At 31.4% G+C, this 16051-nt stretch overlaps 2 non-coding genes across 2 annotated transcripts; both read right to left on the reverse strand.

The window, feature by feature from the left end:
* Nucleotides 1–2968: 2968 nt before the first annotated feature.
* On the reverse strand, nucleotides 2969–3076 carry LOC127089741 (small nucleolar RNA R71). The gene has a single exon (XR_007791298.1). It is a non-coding gene; the product is annotated as a small nucleolar RNA R71 (small nucleolar RNA).
* Nucleotides 3077–15643: 12567 nt separating this feature from the next.
* Nucleotides 15644–15751, reverse strand: LOC127090103 (small nucleolar RNA R71). Its single transcript, XR_007791636.1, has one exon. It is a non-coding gene; the product is annotated as a small nucleolar RNA R71 (small nucleolar RNA).
* Nucleotides 15752–16051: the final 300 nt, after the last annotated feature.

Genomic DNA, 16051 nt, shown 5'->3' on the forward strand with positions numbered 1-16051 from the left:
AAACTGAAAGACGCACTCTTGGCATATAGGGTAAATATAAGACTCATATAGGAATCAACCCCTTTAAGCTCGTGGATTGTATATCTTGCCATCTCCATGTGGAACTTGAGCAAAAAGCTTATTAGGCCATCAAAGCCATGAATATGGACCATACTACTGTTGGGAGTAAAAAAATGTTGGATTTGCAAGAGCTGGAGGAGTTGTGTTTGGATGTGTATGTGAATGCCCTGATATATAAGGAAAGGACAAATAAGTGGCAATACAAATGCATAACTATGAGAGAATTTAATGAAGGCGAGATTGTTTTATTGTTTAGCTTTAGGTTAAGGTTATTTCCTGGGAAACTATGGTCTAGATGGTCAATGCCGTTTGAAGTGACAAGAGTTAGTGAATCAAGAGCAGTGGATGTTTAGAGAAACTCCACTGGGAAGTTTTTCTTAAATGGTCAGTGTTTAGCACACTAACGTTGATCCTTTGTCCCTCTTGATGGATGAGCATAATTGAGTTAAGCTATCAACATAAAATGAAGCACTGCATGTGAGGCAACCCGCGAGTTTTATTTTGTTTGATTATCATCTAATACCAATAAAGAAGATTAATTGTAGTAGAAGCGGGGAGAGTGAGGAACCTAATGAGAGAAAAAAATTGGTGTTAAACCGTTTAAATATTGGAAAAACGCCCCTCTAGAAGCATGAAGGGTTGGTCGTCATGCAGATGACGATCGTCAGTGAACTTCAAAACGTTGATGGACTACTCTTCACGACCATGACAATCATCATCTTATCAAGGGCGCTGGTACCTCAAAAAAGTATCGCGTTTCTGACTCGATTCATATCCTTTTTTGAGTCTTTTTCCTTTCCTTTTTTATAGTTTTATGTTTGTACTTGGTATATGTTTCAGGTGTTTTTCTTGCAGGAGTGTTCATGCTAAGAAATGGTGTGAAACACCAAAAGCGGGAGCAAAAATGAAACTCTGCAATGGTATGGCGTCCAACTAGCAAGGATGACGCCTGTCATGACGTTGCAGGCCTAGAGCTTCAGCACAAGAAGACAAAAACTGAAGAGTTTGAGCGCAAGATGGATGACGAGTATGTCATCACCCATACGAATCCCGTCATTCCTCCATGATCCGTGACAGCCAGTGCATCAGAGCCATGACGACCGTCATGGTTCTGCAGTTCTGAAAATTAAGGCATGTTTTCTACAGTTCTGTAGATTTCCACCTCTCTCTCCACTACCTCTTGCACATTTTGGAACACTCTTGTATAAATTTTATCTTTATAAATAGGTCTTTAAAAGTAAGTTTTTCCATCCAAGTTCTTCAGAATTTATTTTAGGAAGAAAATTCAATTTTGTAAAAGCGCTTATTTTCTCACATTGAGAGAAAAGTGCACCTTAGAGTTAATTTATGCAATTTTCGTATTTACATTTGGTTCGTTTATGTTATAATTCTGATGGCATTAAATTTTCGGAATTTCATTTAGCAATTATTCAGTACTAGTTTTTGGAGCTTTTCTTTCTTATTTACATATTCACTCAATTTTAGATTTTTCTCATTTACTCCTTTTGCTACTTTTTTTCATTACTACTTGCATGTGTCTCTAGTACTTTATTATTATAATTAGAATGTTTAACATGTTTACATTTAATTTTCAATATTGATTTTGTTTTATTAATAACGTTCGGCTAAATTCTTAGAAACTAATTTAGAGATACCAGTTCCGATTCGAAAGAACATAATTTGTATCCGACTTAGAGAAAAATCATATTTTAATTAACTGCATTGTGAAAGCATCATTTATTTAAATTGTAAAACTAATTATTTTTAAAAAGGGATTTTAAGAACATAAACGTACACGCGAAAGCGGGGCGTTTATGCGCTTAAAATATCGTATTAGACGAGCGAAAGCTGGTAATACCTTTAAACTTATTTTTTCACCGTAAACAACTTTTCAATTAATTAAAAGTAATTAATTTTCAAAAATAGAAGTTTTTCACTTTAACACGTTGAACACGTGAAAGCGACAATATAGATTTTAGGCTAAAACCTGGTTCCGGCTGCGCGAAAGCGGTCAATTACTTTAAATTAATTCTTTTTCTTATGAGAAAACACTATCTTAATTTAATTATAAATTAACATGATTCTGCGAGTACCGTTGCTCGATGAGAGCCACATTCTGGTCTATATCTTTAATTGATTTTCTAAACTAGCTTATTTTAGTTCTTTTGCATCAGAAATTAGTATTATTAGCCTTAGATTTATACTGTAGCGATAGAGAACAACCCGTTTAAAATTTGGTGTATGTGGATTCAATATCTTTTTATTACTACGATGTTGTCATGCAGTTGCGGACCTATCAAGTTTTTGGCGCCGTTGTTGGGGATCATTAGTCAATATCATGATCCCTTTGCTTCACCATATAGACAAAGTCATTCTTTTTATTCTTTTATTCCCATTTTCTCAGTTGTATGCCAAGTACCCCGCTCATCCGGGGACGAGTTAGATAAACTGATAAACAAAATCGAGCGTTTTATCTGAATTAGGCATAAATTAGAACAAATTTGCGACCAATATAACATTCCAATGGCTGCGATAAATAATGAGCGTCCTCTTAAGGACTATGTTGTCCCATCTCAAGACGAGCCTCATTTGAGCATTGTTCCAACGCGTATTCAAGCTAATAACTTTGAGCTTACACCCTCTCTGCTATAAATCGTGCAACATAACCAGTTCTCCGGAAACCATACGGAGGACCCCAATCTGCATCTCTTTTTTGTTACTTCAGTATGCTGACATGTTGAAGAGTAATGGCATTTATCCCGAAGCTATTCAATTATTTCTTTTTCCCTTTTACCCTCTGGGACAGAGCCATAGCTTGGCAACAGTCCCTCCCGACTAATTCAATTACTACATGTAATGACCTCAAAAAGGTTTTCTTAGCACGATATTTCCCACCGTCTAAAACAGAAGTTTTAAGAAACCAAATCAATTATTTTAGACAAGCTGAAGGAGAGTCCCTCTTTGAAGTCTGGGAAAGGTGAAAAGACATGATGAGACTTTGTCTGCATCATGGCCTAGAGAAGTGGATAATTATCCATGATATCTATAATGATCTCCTCTATAACACGAGGATGATAGTTGATGTTGCAGGAAGAAGGGGCTTTGATGGACTAGCCCATCTCTGAGGCCTACCAACTTATTAAAAACATGACCCAAAATCATTATCAGTGGGGTAGCGAGCGCACCCCTGTTGAAATGTCTCAAATGAAAGGCAAGATGTAAGAAGTGAAAAGCCTAGATCATATGAATGCTAAGGTAGATGCCCTCATGTAGAAGATTGATAACCTAACCATTACTTTTGCGGCTACCGTAGCTGCAATAGCCCCCCTCAGTGAGATCTATGGAGTCGAAGGGCACGCCACATATGACTGTCAATTATTGTCTGAGGCTTCCCACGACCAAATCAAATATGCATAGGATAACCTCTACTCTAACATGTATAATCCTTGATGGAGGAATCATTCAAATTTCTCCTATAATAACAACAATTATTTTTTACACCAAGCCCACCTCCTACTACTCACCCTGGTTTTCAAAATTCTTCACCTAAAAAGTCTAATCAGGAGCTCATGATGGAGAATTTTGTCATGTCCCAGACTCAACAAAAAAGGAGTTTATGAACCATAACGTTCATACTAATGAGCTAATAAAACAATTGGCGAATAATGTTGATGCCAGGACTACACGCAAGAAGATTCTTGAGACTCAGATTTCTCAAGTAGCCCAGTAACAAGCGGGGAATGCTGCCCCTGCAGGTATTTTTCCATGCCATCCACAACCAAACCCAAAAGGCCACACTAATGTCATCATACTGCAAAGTGGGACGGAATTAGATGGACCAGTTCATCCTAGAGTTAGAGACCCGACAGTAGGACGGGTAGTTGAGGAAGTAGCAGAGAGAATTAATGACAGTACCCCGATAAGAGCACTAGAAGGTGATAATGGGTCGACACCCAAAGTTAAGGAGATAGTTGAGAATGAAAACCCATATGTACCTTATCCCCTATATAATCCACACATATCATACCCTCAGAGACTTGCTATGTCTAGGACATAGGATTAATTTAAAAATTTCGTAGAGCTCTTGAAGAAGCTCCATGTTACTATTTCCTTTATGGAGGTCATTACACAAATTCACTCATATGCTAAGTTCCTCAAGGAGATATTACTCAATAAGAGGAAGCTTGACAATGATAGTACGGTGGCGCTCACTGAAGAGTTTAGTGCCATCATACAAAACAATATATCATCAAAGCCGAAAGATCCAGGAATTTTTTCCATTCCATGTGTAATTGGAAAATTTGTCATCAACAATGCCCTCTGTGATTTAGGAGCTAGCGTAAGCTTGATGCCTCTCTCGATCTGTGAGAGGCTAAATTTAGGTGATTGAAATCCCAATAAGATGTCACTGCAGCTGGACGATCATTCAGTCAAGTATCCCGTAGGTATTTTGGAAGATATTCTAGTTAGGATCGGCCAGCTGCACATCCCTACTGACTTTATAGTGACAGACATAAAGGAAGACTCCAACATTCCGATCTTATTAGGAAGACCCTTTTTAGCCACCTCTGGTGCGATTATTGATGTAAAATGAGGGAAACTTACTTTTGAGGCCGGTGAGGAGAAAATTAAGTTTATTCTTTCCCAGTTTATGAAAGCTCCAGCTATCGATGATTCATGTTGTTTTATGGACATCAACAATGAACGTTTGAAAGAATTGTCACTAGAGGCACCTCCTGCTAAAGAGCCAGTTGCGCCTACTATATTGGATATAGAGGAACCTGAGGCTGAGGTGTTATTAGATAAAGGTCTAGATCAATGCCTCGCTTTGACCCCAACCCGATGTCTGACATAAAGAACTCAAAAGTAAAGCTTAAGGAGTTACTAAAAACCCTTAGATATGAGTTTTTAGATTTTGAACTAAATCACCATCTTATAGTCAATGATAGCCTTGATAGAGATGAGACCGATAAGTTACTCGATGTTTTGAAGAGATATCTCGTTGCCCTAAAATATAAAATATACCCTGAGTGACCTAAAGGGAATCAACTCATTTGTGCGCTTACGATCAAGGAGCTTTGAACTAGACCAATACAAATATTTTTTCTCCTTATAATTAATTAAATTTATGTTAATTAATGTAATTTTGTTTATCTTTTCGATTTTCTCTCCATTTGTTCATATTAATGATTGCTGTAGCAAAATTTGAAGGAAAATACTTTATCTTTGTGTGATTTTTTTATTTTAGTAATCAATTATTTTTTAATTTTAATAGTTAATTGTTTAATAATATTACTTGTGTTTAATTAACTTGTCTGGAACGTTGCTTCATTAAAAAAGTGAATATAAAATTTTGTGTGGTGTATTTTAAGGAAAAAACAATGAAAGTCATTTTTTAAATTATTTTGTTTATTTAGGATATTATTAAGTTGTTTTAAAAAGAATTTAAAAAATTATGTTGTATTTCAAGAACATATACTAACATGATTATAGAATCGTTTCAGTAAAACAAATCACTACAATGCCAAAAAATCACACACCCAGGGTGTTTTTTCTTTTGTTTTTGCTACAAAGATCATTAATATAAAAAATAAGAAATATTACATTACTAACCTTAATTTAAATTGATTGTAAAAAAAAATATTCTTGGTCATTTGAAAAAGTTAATATTAAATTATTAATGTCGAATTAAATACCATTTTTAGTGATATTTTTTTAATGAAACAATTTATACTAAATTTTATATTCTTAATATTCAATATTATTTCAAGAAAGTTATTTTGAAAAATAATTTAGATAAATTCTTTTATGTTGTATTTCAGAAACATGTAACAACTTAATTATAAAATTATCATTTTTTAAAAATTGATTATTAAAATGAATAAATCACACAAAAATAGAGTTTTTTTTTCTTCAATTTTTGCTACAGTAACCATTAATATAGACAAAGAGAGAAAAACAAAAAGAAAAAAACATTACATTAATTAACTTAAATTTAATTAATTATAACAAAAGAGAAATGTTTTATTGATACACTTTCTAATTGTCAAATAGGTGTGTATTAGCATTACCAATATATATATATATATATATATATATATATATATATATATATATATATATATATATATATATATATATATATATATATATATATATATATATATATATATTCTGAGTAAGAGATTTTATTTTTTATTATAAAAAATATAGATTGAGCAATATATAACAAGCTAACAATGTTACTATTATGGTTGTTACTTGTTGCCATTATTTCTTTAAGCCGACTTGAAATGACCCCTGGTTGAGACTCCCTGGTTCCACCCCATGTGCATGTATTAACTAATTCAATACCGACTGCTACACCACTCCAAATAATTTTCAACATATCACAATCTATCTTTTTCCGGCCCCATAAAAGAAACCTATCTCTCTCTCTTTTATTCAAAGTAATAGGTTCATCCATCTATCATTTGCTTAGTTGGGACGATAATGCCAATTTAAGAAGAGATCAATTATAATATCCCCGTCAATTTATTGTACTTATTATATCATTGATACTTCGTTTAGTAAATTATTAATAATTAATAATTTTGAATGTATTTTAAAATGATAAAAAAATATAAAAGTGAAGGTCAATATTTTAATATAGGAATAGACAACACTTGAGAAGTGTTGGAGTAGACAGCAAGTATTTTGAATTCAGAAATATTTTATAAAATATTGTAGAATTTGAAAAAAATAGAATTTTTAAAAATTATTGTTGTAGGCGAAACAATATAATATTTGAAAATATATTGCTATAGGCGAAACAATGCAACACATTTACCAAAAATATATTACTGAAAGTGTGTGTTTCATCAAGAGTTGCAATCTAATGAATAACACCACTTTGTCTTATAAGTTCAGCATTTCAGATTCAAAAAAATACATTAGAAAAGCACATCTTCTTCATACAAAATTTTAGATTTCATCTTTCTTACATACGAATTTTCATCGGTCTTCTACAAACTCGAGTATAAATTGAATTATCATGCATATTTTTGCGTATAAACTCTAAGACGATTTGAAAGTGCTTAAATTTATAATCAATTTTTTAACAATCTTAAGGTGTGTTTGTTTCAAGGTTTGAAAAAATATTCCCAGGAATATGATTATGGAAATGCAATATTCTCATGTTTGATTCAAGTTTAACAAAATTATTCAAAGACACCTTTTATTCCTAAGAATCTTATTTACACATGAATTTTCTGTTTTTATTCCAATGCTTAAAGGATGGGAATACAACATTTCCATGGGAATAAGTTCAACAAACTATAATTTTTCACTATCTTTCACATTTATTTTTAATTTAATTTTTTATAATTTTCAATCAAATAAATTTTATAATTATTCTTAAGAAACTTAAATATCTCTACCAAACATGAGTAGGAATAATATTTTTGACAATAATAATCCTGAGAATATTATTCCAAGAAATATAATTGTGAATCTTGAAACAAACACATTTTCGTAGGATTACAAGTAATGACAACCAAGATTTCTGTATCAAAATCATAAATAATAATCATCATCATAGATCCAGGTAAGTTCTTATTATTGTTTTTCATAAAAATTAAAATATTAGAAAAATAAATTCTAACACATGCGTTATTAAATTTTTTGATAGAAATATATTATATTATTTATATCAAATTGATCCTAAGATTTAGAAAATGATAAAGTAATTAAAATATTTGATATTGCTATGCGGTTATTAAATTTTGGACGATAATGCCAATTTAAGAAGAGATCAATTATAATATAGCCGACAATAAAACCTATGTCACTATTATGTAGCTATCTCCTATATCCTAAGAAAAGTTTATTTTTTCTCCCATTTTATATGTAAGTGGATTCTTTTTATTTTTTATAATAATAAATAGTTAAATATATCTTTCGACTTTCTTTTTACACTGCACTCACTTTTCTCTATGTATTTCATTTTTCCTGACAATTTTTTAATGAAATAGACTTTAACGTGAAAGACTATGATGGATATATAGAAATATATGTACTATCTCGATCTTTATTATAAAAAAAAAAAAACACTTTTTTAAATTCATTCAATGATTTATGTATCTGATTCATATATATACACCATATATATTTATCATTCTATGTATCTAAAAAATGAATTTTTCAGAGACAATATATAGATTGTGCTTATTATATCATTGGTACTTCAATTAGTAAGTTATTAACTATTAATAATTTTGAATGTATTTTAAAATGATAAGAAAATATAAAAGTGAAATTTAATATTTTAATATAGAAATAGGCAACACTTGAGAAGTGTTGTAGTAGACGGTAATTATTTTGAATTCAGAAATAGACAACATTTCGTAAAATATTGTAGAATTTGAAACAGTATAATTTTTGAAAACTCTTGTTATAGGCGAAACAGTGCAACGTTTGAAAATGTATTATTGTAGGCAAAACAGTGTAACATTTAGCAAAAGCGTTACTGAAAGTGTGTGTTTCATCAAGGTTGCAACCTAATGAACAACAACACTTTATCCTATAAATTAATTGAGCATTTTTTATTTTTAAAAAATACATTAGAAAATCATATCCTCTTCATTCAAAATTTTGGATTTCATCTTTCTTACATTTGAATTTTCATCGGTCTTCTGCTAACTCGAGTATAAATTGAATTATCTTGCATATTCTTGCGTGCAATCTTGTAAATTATCAATAACTAATAATAATTAATCATCATGGGTGTGTTCCAAAATGACAAGAAAATATGCATATGAAGTAAGTATTTTGAATTTGAAATAAGCAACATTTTGTGAAGTGTTGTACAATGCGAAACAGTGTAACATTTGATAAAACCGTTGCTATAAGAGTAACAGTGCAACATTAATGTAAAGATTGCTAAACAATTTACAAGATAGTTCCAGTAGGCTACTTGTCTTTTGAATTTGGAAACAAGCAACGGTTGATGAACTATTGCAATATGGTGTTTACGAAAATAGGCAACGATTGCTAAACAATTGTAATAGGCAGTTTGTTTGAATTCAAAAGTAGCAACACTTTGAACTGTTGTCGTAGGTGAAAAGTTATAACTTCCAACAAAATATGTTGTTGAAAAGATGTGTTTTATCAAGGGTCGCAACCTTGTGAAACATCACCATTTTAGCCTATAAATTGAGCATTTCAGATTCAGAAAAATACATTAGAAATTACGTACATCCTCTTCACTAAATTCCAGATATTCTTTGCTGCATTCGAGTTTTCGTCCGTCTTGTGCAAACTCGAGTGTAGGTTGAATTATCCTAGGTATTTATGCGTAGAAACTCTAAGACAATTTGAGAGTGCTTGAAATACTATAAGAAAAGTGATTTGTTCACGATTATAGCCTTGATCCATTTGACTTGAATTAATTTTCTAATAATCTTATAGTATGTCAAGTAATGGCAACCGAGACTTCCGTTTCAAGCATCAAAAAACAAATTGCTGTGTCGTAGACACATTCTAAACATAAAAAAAATCGTCAAATGAATTCTGATATGTTTTTATTGTTTCTAATAGATATTAAAGTCCTGTGAAAATCATAATATAAAGATTTTAAATAAAATTAAATTAATAGTTGGTATCAGAGTATGATTACAATATTATAATTTTTTCTTAATATTTATTTAATATTAAAATAATTTGAACATTAATTGAGTAATATTTGTGAGAGTCACTTTGACTGTACGATTGTTTGGCGTTTAAAGTTGTCTAGAGTGAATGATTCAAATATATGTTATACGTTAAATAATGAAAACAATTCATTAACTTTTTGTAGCTCTGTTTAAATGAATATATAATTAATATGAATATATCGGTTGAGAAGGTTGTGAAGTTATTTTTATATAAATTGGTTGTGAAGGTTGAAATGATTCTTTCTGTCAATTCATAATTGAACAGGGTAGTGTCTTAGAGAAGTGGGGCGGGGTGGCCCTTGAATTTTGATTTTGAAGATTCTCTTGTGCAATATTGTCTTATTGAAATATATTAGATTATGAATAAATTCTTTAAAAATTGCAATCAATGGAGTTGGAAAAAAAAGACGATATCAGTTTCAATTATAAACAGACCATCGCATCGTTAATCAAAATTGAAATGCTCCAAAAAAAAGATGTGGAGCCTTTTCATATATATATATATATATATATATATATATATATATATATATATATATATATATATATATATATATATATATATATTTCATCATTAATTGTAAAGATATGCATATGTAGATTTTATAACTACCGTCAATTATCAAAAGAAGTGTTAATTGTATTGATAAATTTTCTTCCTCTCAATGCTAGTAGGAAAAGAAAATAATATTTCATTTTTAATGTTTCAAAAAAAATAAAGTTTCAATAATAATAATTAAGTAATAATAATTATATTTGTATCATTAATTTTTATTATGTTCCATTCTAAATAGTATTATAAATATTATTAGTAATATTATTATTATTATTATTACAGTTAATTTTGAATTTAGTATATTCAAAAATGTGTCAATCACTAAAATGTTTAGTGGGTAAATTTATTAAGAGATTAATTGAAATACACTGTCAGTGTAAAAGAGTTTTACACCATCACTTAATTATAGACGTTGGATATTAAAAGAAGTTTGACTTTTATTTTAAAAATCTATAAAGTAATACAAACGGGTGATGGTGATGAACCGACGGTATAAAACTTTTTACACTGACAGTGTATAGTAATTAATCTCATTTATTAAACTTCATGATACTAAATTATGCAATTGAATTTTGATTTGGATTATATGTGAATAAGATGTTTGTGCTAAATGAGACATATTATTACAAGACATATAAAGAGCATCCAAAAAATGATCATAACTTAAATAGACCTATGGATTTGGAGTTTAATACAGCTATTGAATCTCGAGATTTGAAATTTTAAGAATCTTATCATGGATGATAAGTTATTCGAGATTCCCATAATTAAAGAACCTCACGAGGAGGTTCTTAACGGATTATTGAAACACAAATAGAAAGTTCTTCATGGATTGTTGAAAAACAACACGAACTTAGAATAAACAAGAGATTCTGAAATGCTAAGGATATAGGATCGAAAAAATCGATTCTTGGCTTATTTTTTATATCAAATAGAAATAGTGAGAATTTTGTTCGTAAAATTCCATTATTCTTCAAGTGGGAGATGATCCTAGGATTTACAAGAAAATAGTAACTTCAAAGGACTCATCATTTTAGCATGATTTTATCCAAGACGAAATGGATTATGTAATGTCAAACCATACTAGGGAACTTGTCGATCCACCTAAGAGATCAGGATCCATTGGATACAAATGGGTGTTTAGAATGAAGTATCATAGTGATGGTACACTAAACACATACAATGAATAGATGACTAGCTAGTCAAAGGTTTTAGATAAAAGGAAGGTGTTGATTATTTTGATACGTATACACTAGAAGCAAACACATAAAAAATTAGAGTTTTGTTTGCACTAACTTTCTTGGATTTCATCAAATGGATGTCAAAACATCATAGAGATCTCGATGAGAAGATTTTACATGGAGAAACCAAAAGGTTATATGATTTCAGTTTTAGTTTGTCATTGTAAACTTTTGGGGAGACTTTTCAATCATTATCAAAACACAAATTCAAATATTTTGTTATCATAAAAAATGGGAGATTGTGAAGAATACATCTTATATCAAGTTCAAGTTTGATGAAGACAAATATTATCAAAGAAGAAAAGATTTGAGAGAAGTTCATCAAGAAGGTTTAGCATAGAAATTCAAGTGAAGTTTTGGGATAAGTGAACATAACTAAGGTACTCATTGCAATTCATACTATACTACTTTAAATTGCTCAGAATCTCATCTCTCACTTCATCTATAACCTTCTTTCATCGTCATATATGATCATCTAAAATATTTCTTCATCTAATTTTTGTGACAAGTGTATGTACATAAAGTTGTGTAAGAATATTGTGATATTCCTATGTCTCCATGTTGAATATATGATAGATCATTAGCAACAGGCTGAATGAAATTTTAGAAATAAAAAGGTTTCTAACTTCATTAGCAACGAGATGAATGGAATATTAGAAACAAAGAGGTTTCTAACTTCCATATTCAAGATGAAAGATCTTGACTAGTTGACACAATTTTAGAGATCAATAAAGTGAAATAGTGGAGTTATGAACTTATTCGAAAATAAAATTTTAGAGATTAAAGTAAAGCGAAATAGTGGGGGTTATGAACGTAGTCAAACACACTATATTGAGAAAATGTTTGATAAGTTCAAACACTTACGCTTTAAGGAAGTGACCACTCCATTTGATCCCAGTGTCAAAATGATGGAAGAGTCATAACTCAATTAAAATATGCAAGTGAAAATTGGTTGTCTAAAGTATTTGACCCGATGTACTAGACCTAACATAGAATTTGCAGTTAGTAAAATGAATATATTTACTAGCAATGCCGATGATGAGCATTAGAAGGCCATCACAAAAATTTCGGTTATATTTTGGAAAAACAACAATTATGGCCTCAATATGGTATGGTTCCTGCCATATTATAAGGATATACCAATACGAATTGGATATCGAGTGTTAAAAATCATAAATCTATAATTGGGTGAATATTCACACTAGATGGAGGTGAAATTTCTTCGAAGAGCAAGAAACAAATATGTATTACTATTTCAACCATGAAATCAAAGTTTGTGGCTCTCGATTCTGTTGGTCAAGAAGCTGAATGGTTGAGGGACCTTTTTGTTGGAAGTTCCATTGGCAAAAGACAATGTTTCAAAAGTTTTGATACATTGTGATAGTTAAACCAATTTAGTTAGAGCATTCTCCAAAGTGAATAATAGAAAGTCTATGCACATAAGACTTAGACATACTTACATGAGAAAATTGATTTCTCATGGTAGGACGATTATGGGTGCTATTTAACTAATAATCCCCTTACAGGTAGGCTCTAGGGTGTTAAAGGTTCCTAGAGTCATGGATCATACATGATAATATTGCCATTTATCAAAAATACTCGTTAAACAACAATACTCTCAAGAGGATCTACTCTAGGTGATGCCTTCGTGTCAACCAAGTGAGGCATACGCTAAGAAGGTCAACACCATGCAACCATCGACTCCAGGGTTCTAGAAAAAAAGGTCCATAGAGTAAAGAATCATGTTAGACAACAATACCTTCAAGAGGATCTAATCTAAGTGTGTTCTTCGCACCAACCAAATGAGGCATACATCAAGAAGATTGACAACTTAGAAATATAACGTGTTTGATTTTTTTCTCGATTTTATATATTTTGTAGTTTTATTCTGGTATTATGTTCATGTTTCAATTAATTGTCAGTGGGAACCTTCTGTTAAAAAGAAACTGTGAAAAAACAGCGAAAACGGAAAAAACAAATACAAGTAGCCTGTTGTCATGACGACCTATACAAAGACATCAGTCGCCACCCCTCCAAGTGGTCAACCTATCATGGAAAAGTTAACGAAAATGAAGAAAATATACTTGAGAAGCGTGACAGGCTGGTCGTCAGCCCCATGACCACAGTCAGCGAACTTCAAAAGCATGACGGGCTGGTCGTCAACCTCATGACGTGCGTCATGGAACCCAGAGTCGTGACGGGCTGGTCGTCACCAGCATGACACCCGTCATGCTGGGTCATCCTAATTTTCTCACCTACTTTAAGGAATAAGTTGTTGTTTTCCTCCATTATCTACATTGCTTGTGCATGTGTTTATTAGTTACCAGCACTCATTTGACACTATAACTAGCTCTTTTCTAGGATAGTTTCAGCATCCAAGCTTAATGTAATAATTAGATTTTAGTTTTAAGCAGAAAAAACACTTATTGTAAAGAAATTATTGTCTCACATTGAGCAATATTGCGCCCTTTAGAATTAAGTTTCAGAGCTTGTAGTTTACCTTTTGCGAGTATTGTAGCTTCTATTTTAATTAATCATGCCAAAATTTTATCAGCAATTTGTTTTTCATTTTGTATCGGATAGAGGTTTTAATTGGAATCAATTTATTATTTTAATAAAAGTTATTCATTATAGGTTACTTACTTTCCTTTACTTTGTTTTACTGTTACGTACATGCAATTGTTTATTGTTTTTTAAAGTATGAACATGAAAAATATATACTGCATGTATTACGTTTTTAACATGTTCGACTACATCAGTCGAGCCCGGAATGTGAGGATCGTCGTATCAAAGGTACTCCATTAAATAGTAATAATTATAAAAATAACACGAATTATTTTTAAGTTTGAATTTTCTGATTTTAACAATAAAAGTTTACAATGAAAGTAATAACATTGTGATACTAGTCTCTCCTTGAAAGAGGAGACGATGTATCTGTCTGTGGGTAATTTGGAAAATAATTTTATAATACAACAAAAGCGCATTTTCAATTAATTTAGGAATTATTAATTTTCAAAAAGTTATTTTAAATTTATAGATGAATACGCGAAATCGAGCGTCTGTAAGTTTAAAATACAGTTCTGGACATGTGAAAGCTGACGAAATCTTTAGATTGAAATTTCTACTAAAAAATAACTTTTCAGTAAAAGTTAATTAATTTACCAAAAAGGATTTCGAAGCTATAATACGCACTCGCGAAAGAGGTAGGCGCCTTTAATTTAATTCTTTTGCACAAAAAATTATATTCTTGTTATAATTATAAAGCGCAACTTAATTAATACAATAGGTATACATGAATCATATTATGGTCTCCCGTTCTTATTTATTACAAAAAAAACTTATATTCCCTTTTTTGAAAACAGAAATATATTTTCATCGGTATAGATACACAAAGTAACGATAGATAGAGGTATTTGACATTGGTCTCTGTAGGTTCGACACTTTTTATACTATAACCAATATTTTTGTGCGATTGTAAACCTAACATGTTTTTGGTGCCGTTGTCGGGGACCAGTTTGCTCAATATCGTAACTACATTATTGGGCCGTATAGACTAAGACACATTTTTATTCTATTTTTTTTCTTTTTCTTGGTTGTATGCCAAGTACCCATAACTCTGGGGATGAATTAGAGCAACCAATAGACAAAATCAAGGGGTTTCTTCACATTAGATGATGTTTAGAACAACTTCACACCCAATACATTAGCCCAATCGTTGCGAATAATGATAATCGTCCTCATAAGGACTTTGTCATCCCATCCCAGGACGAGCCACACTCAAGTATTATTAACCCTGCGATCCAAACTAACAATTTTGAGTTGAAACCCTCTCTGTTGCAAATCGTACAGCAGAACCAGTTCTCCGGTAGCCCAACGGAAGACCCTAATTTGAATCTTTTTATGTTCGTATAGTATGTTAACATGTTGAAGAGTAATGTCGTTGATCCAAAAGCCATTAGACTATGTCTTTTTCCTTCTTCCTTGAGGGACAAAGCCCGAGCTTGGCTACAGTCCCTACCGTTGAATTCCATTACTACATGGAATGACCTTAAAAAGGCGTTCTTAGATAGATATTTCCCTCCGAGTAAGACGACAATGTTACGAAACCAGATAACTTGTTTTAGATAACCTGTCGATGAATCCCTTTTTGAGGCATGGGAGAGATATAAGGACATGATGAGTCTCTGCCCCCATCATGGTTTAGAAAAGTGGTTTATAATCCCCATTATTTATAAGGGTCTTCTTTATAATGTAAGGATGAAAGTTGGTGTTGCAGCTGGAGGAGCTCTGATGGATAATTCATTCCCTGAGGCCTAACAACTCATAGAGGCCATTTCCTATCTTACAAATGGATTGAGGTCATTACCTCTCCTACAAATGATGGACTTGTGGTTATTAAGATGTTTAAAAAAATATTTTCCCTAGATTTGGTACCCCCAGGTTTGTTATCAGTGATGGCAACTCACACTTCTTCTTGAAATGTTTCAAGAACCTGTTGACCA

The sequence above is a fragment of the Lathyrus oleraceus genome, chromosome 5 (genome assembly GCF_024323335.1).
Source record: "Lathyrus oleraceus cultivar Zhongwan6 chromosome 5, CAAS_Psat_ZW6_1.0, whole genome shotgun sequence".
Taxonomy (NCBI): Eukaryota; Viridiplantae; Streptophyta; class Magnoliopsida; order Fabales; family Fabaceae; genus Lathyrus; species Lathyrus oleraceus.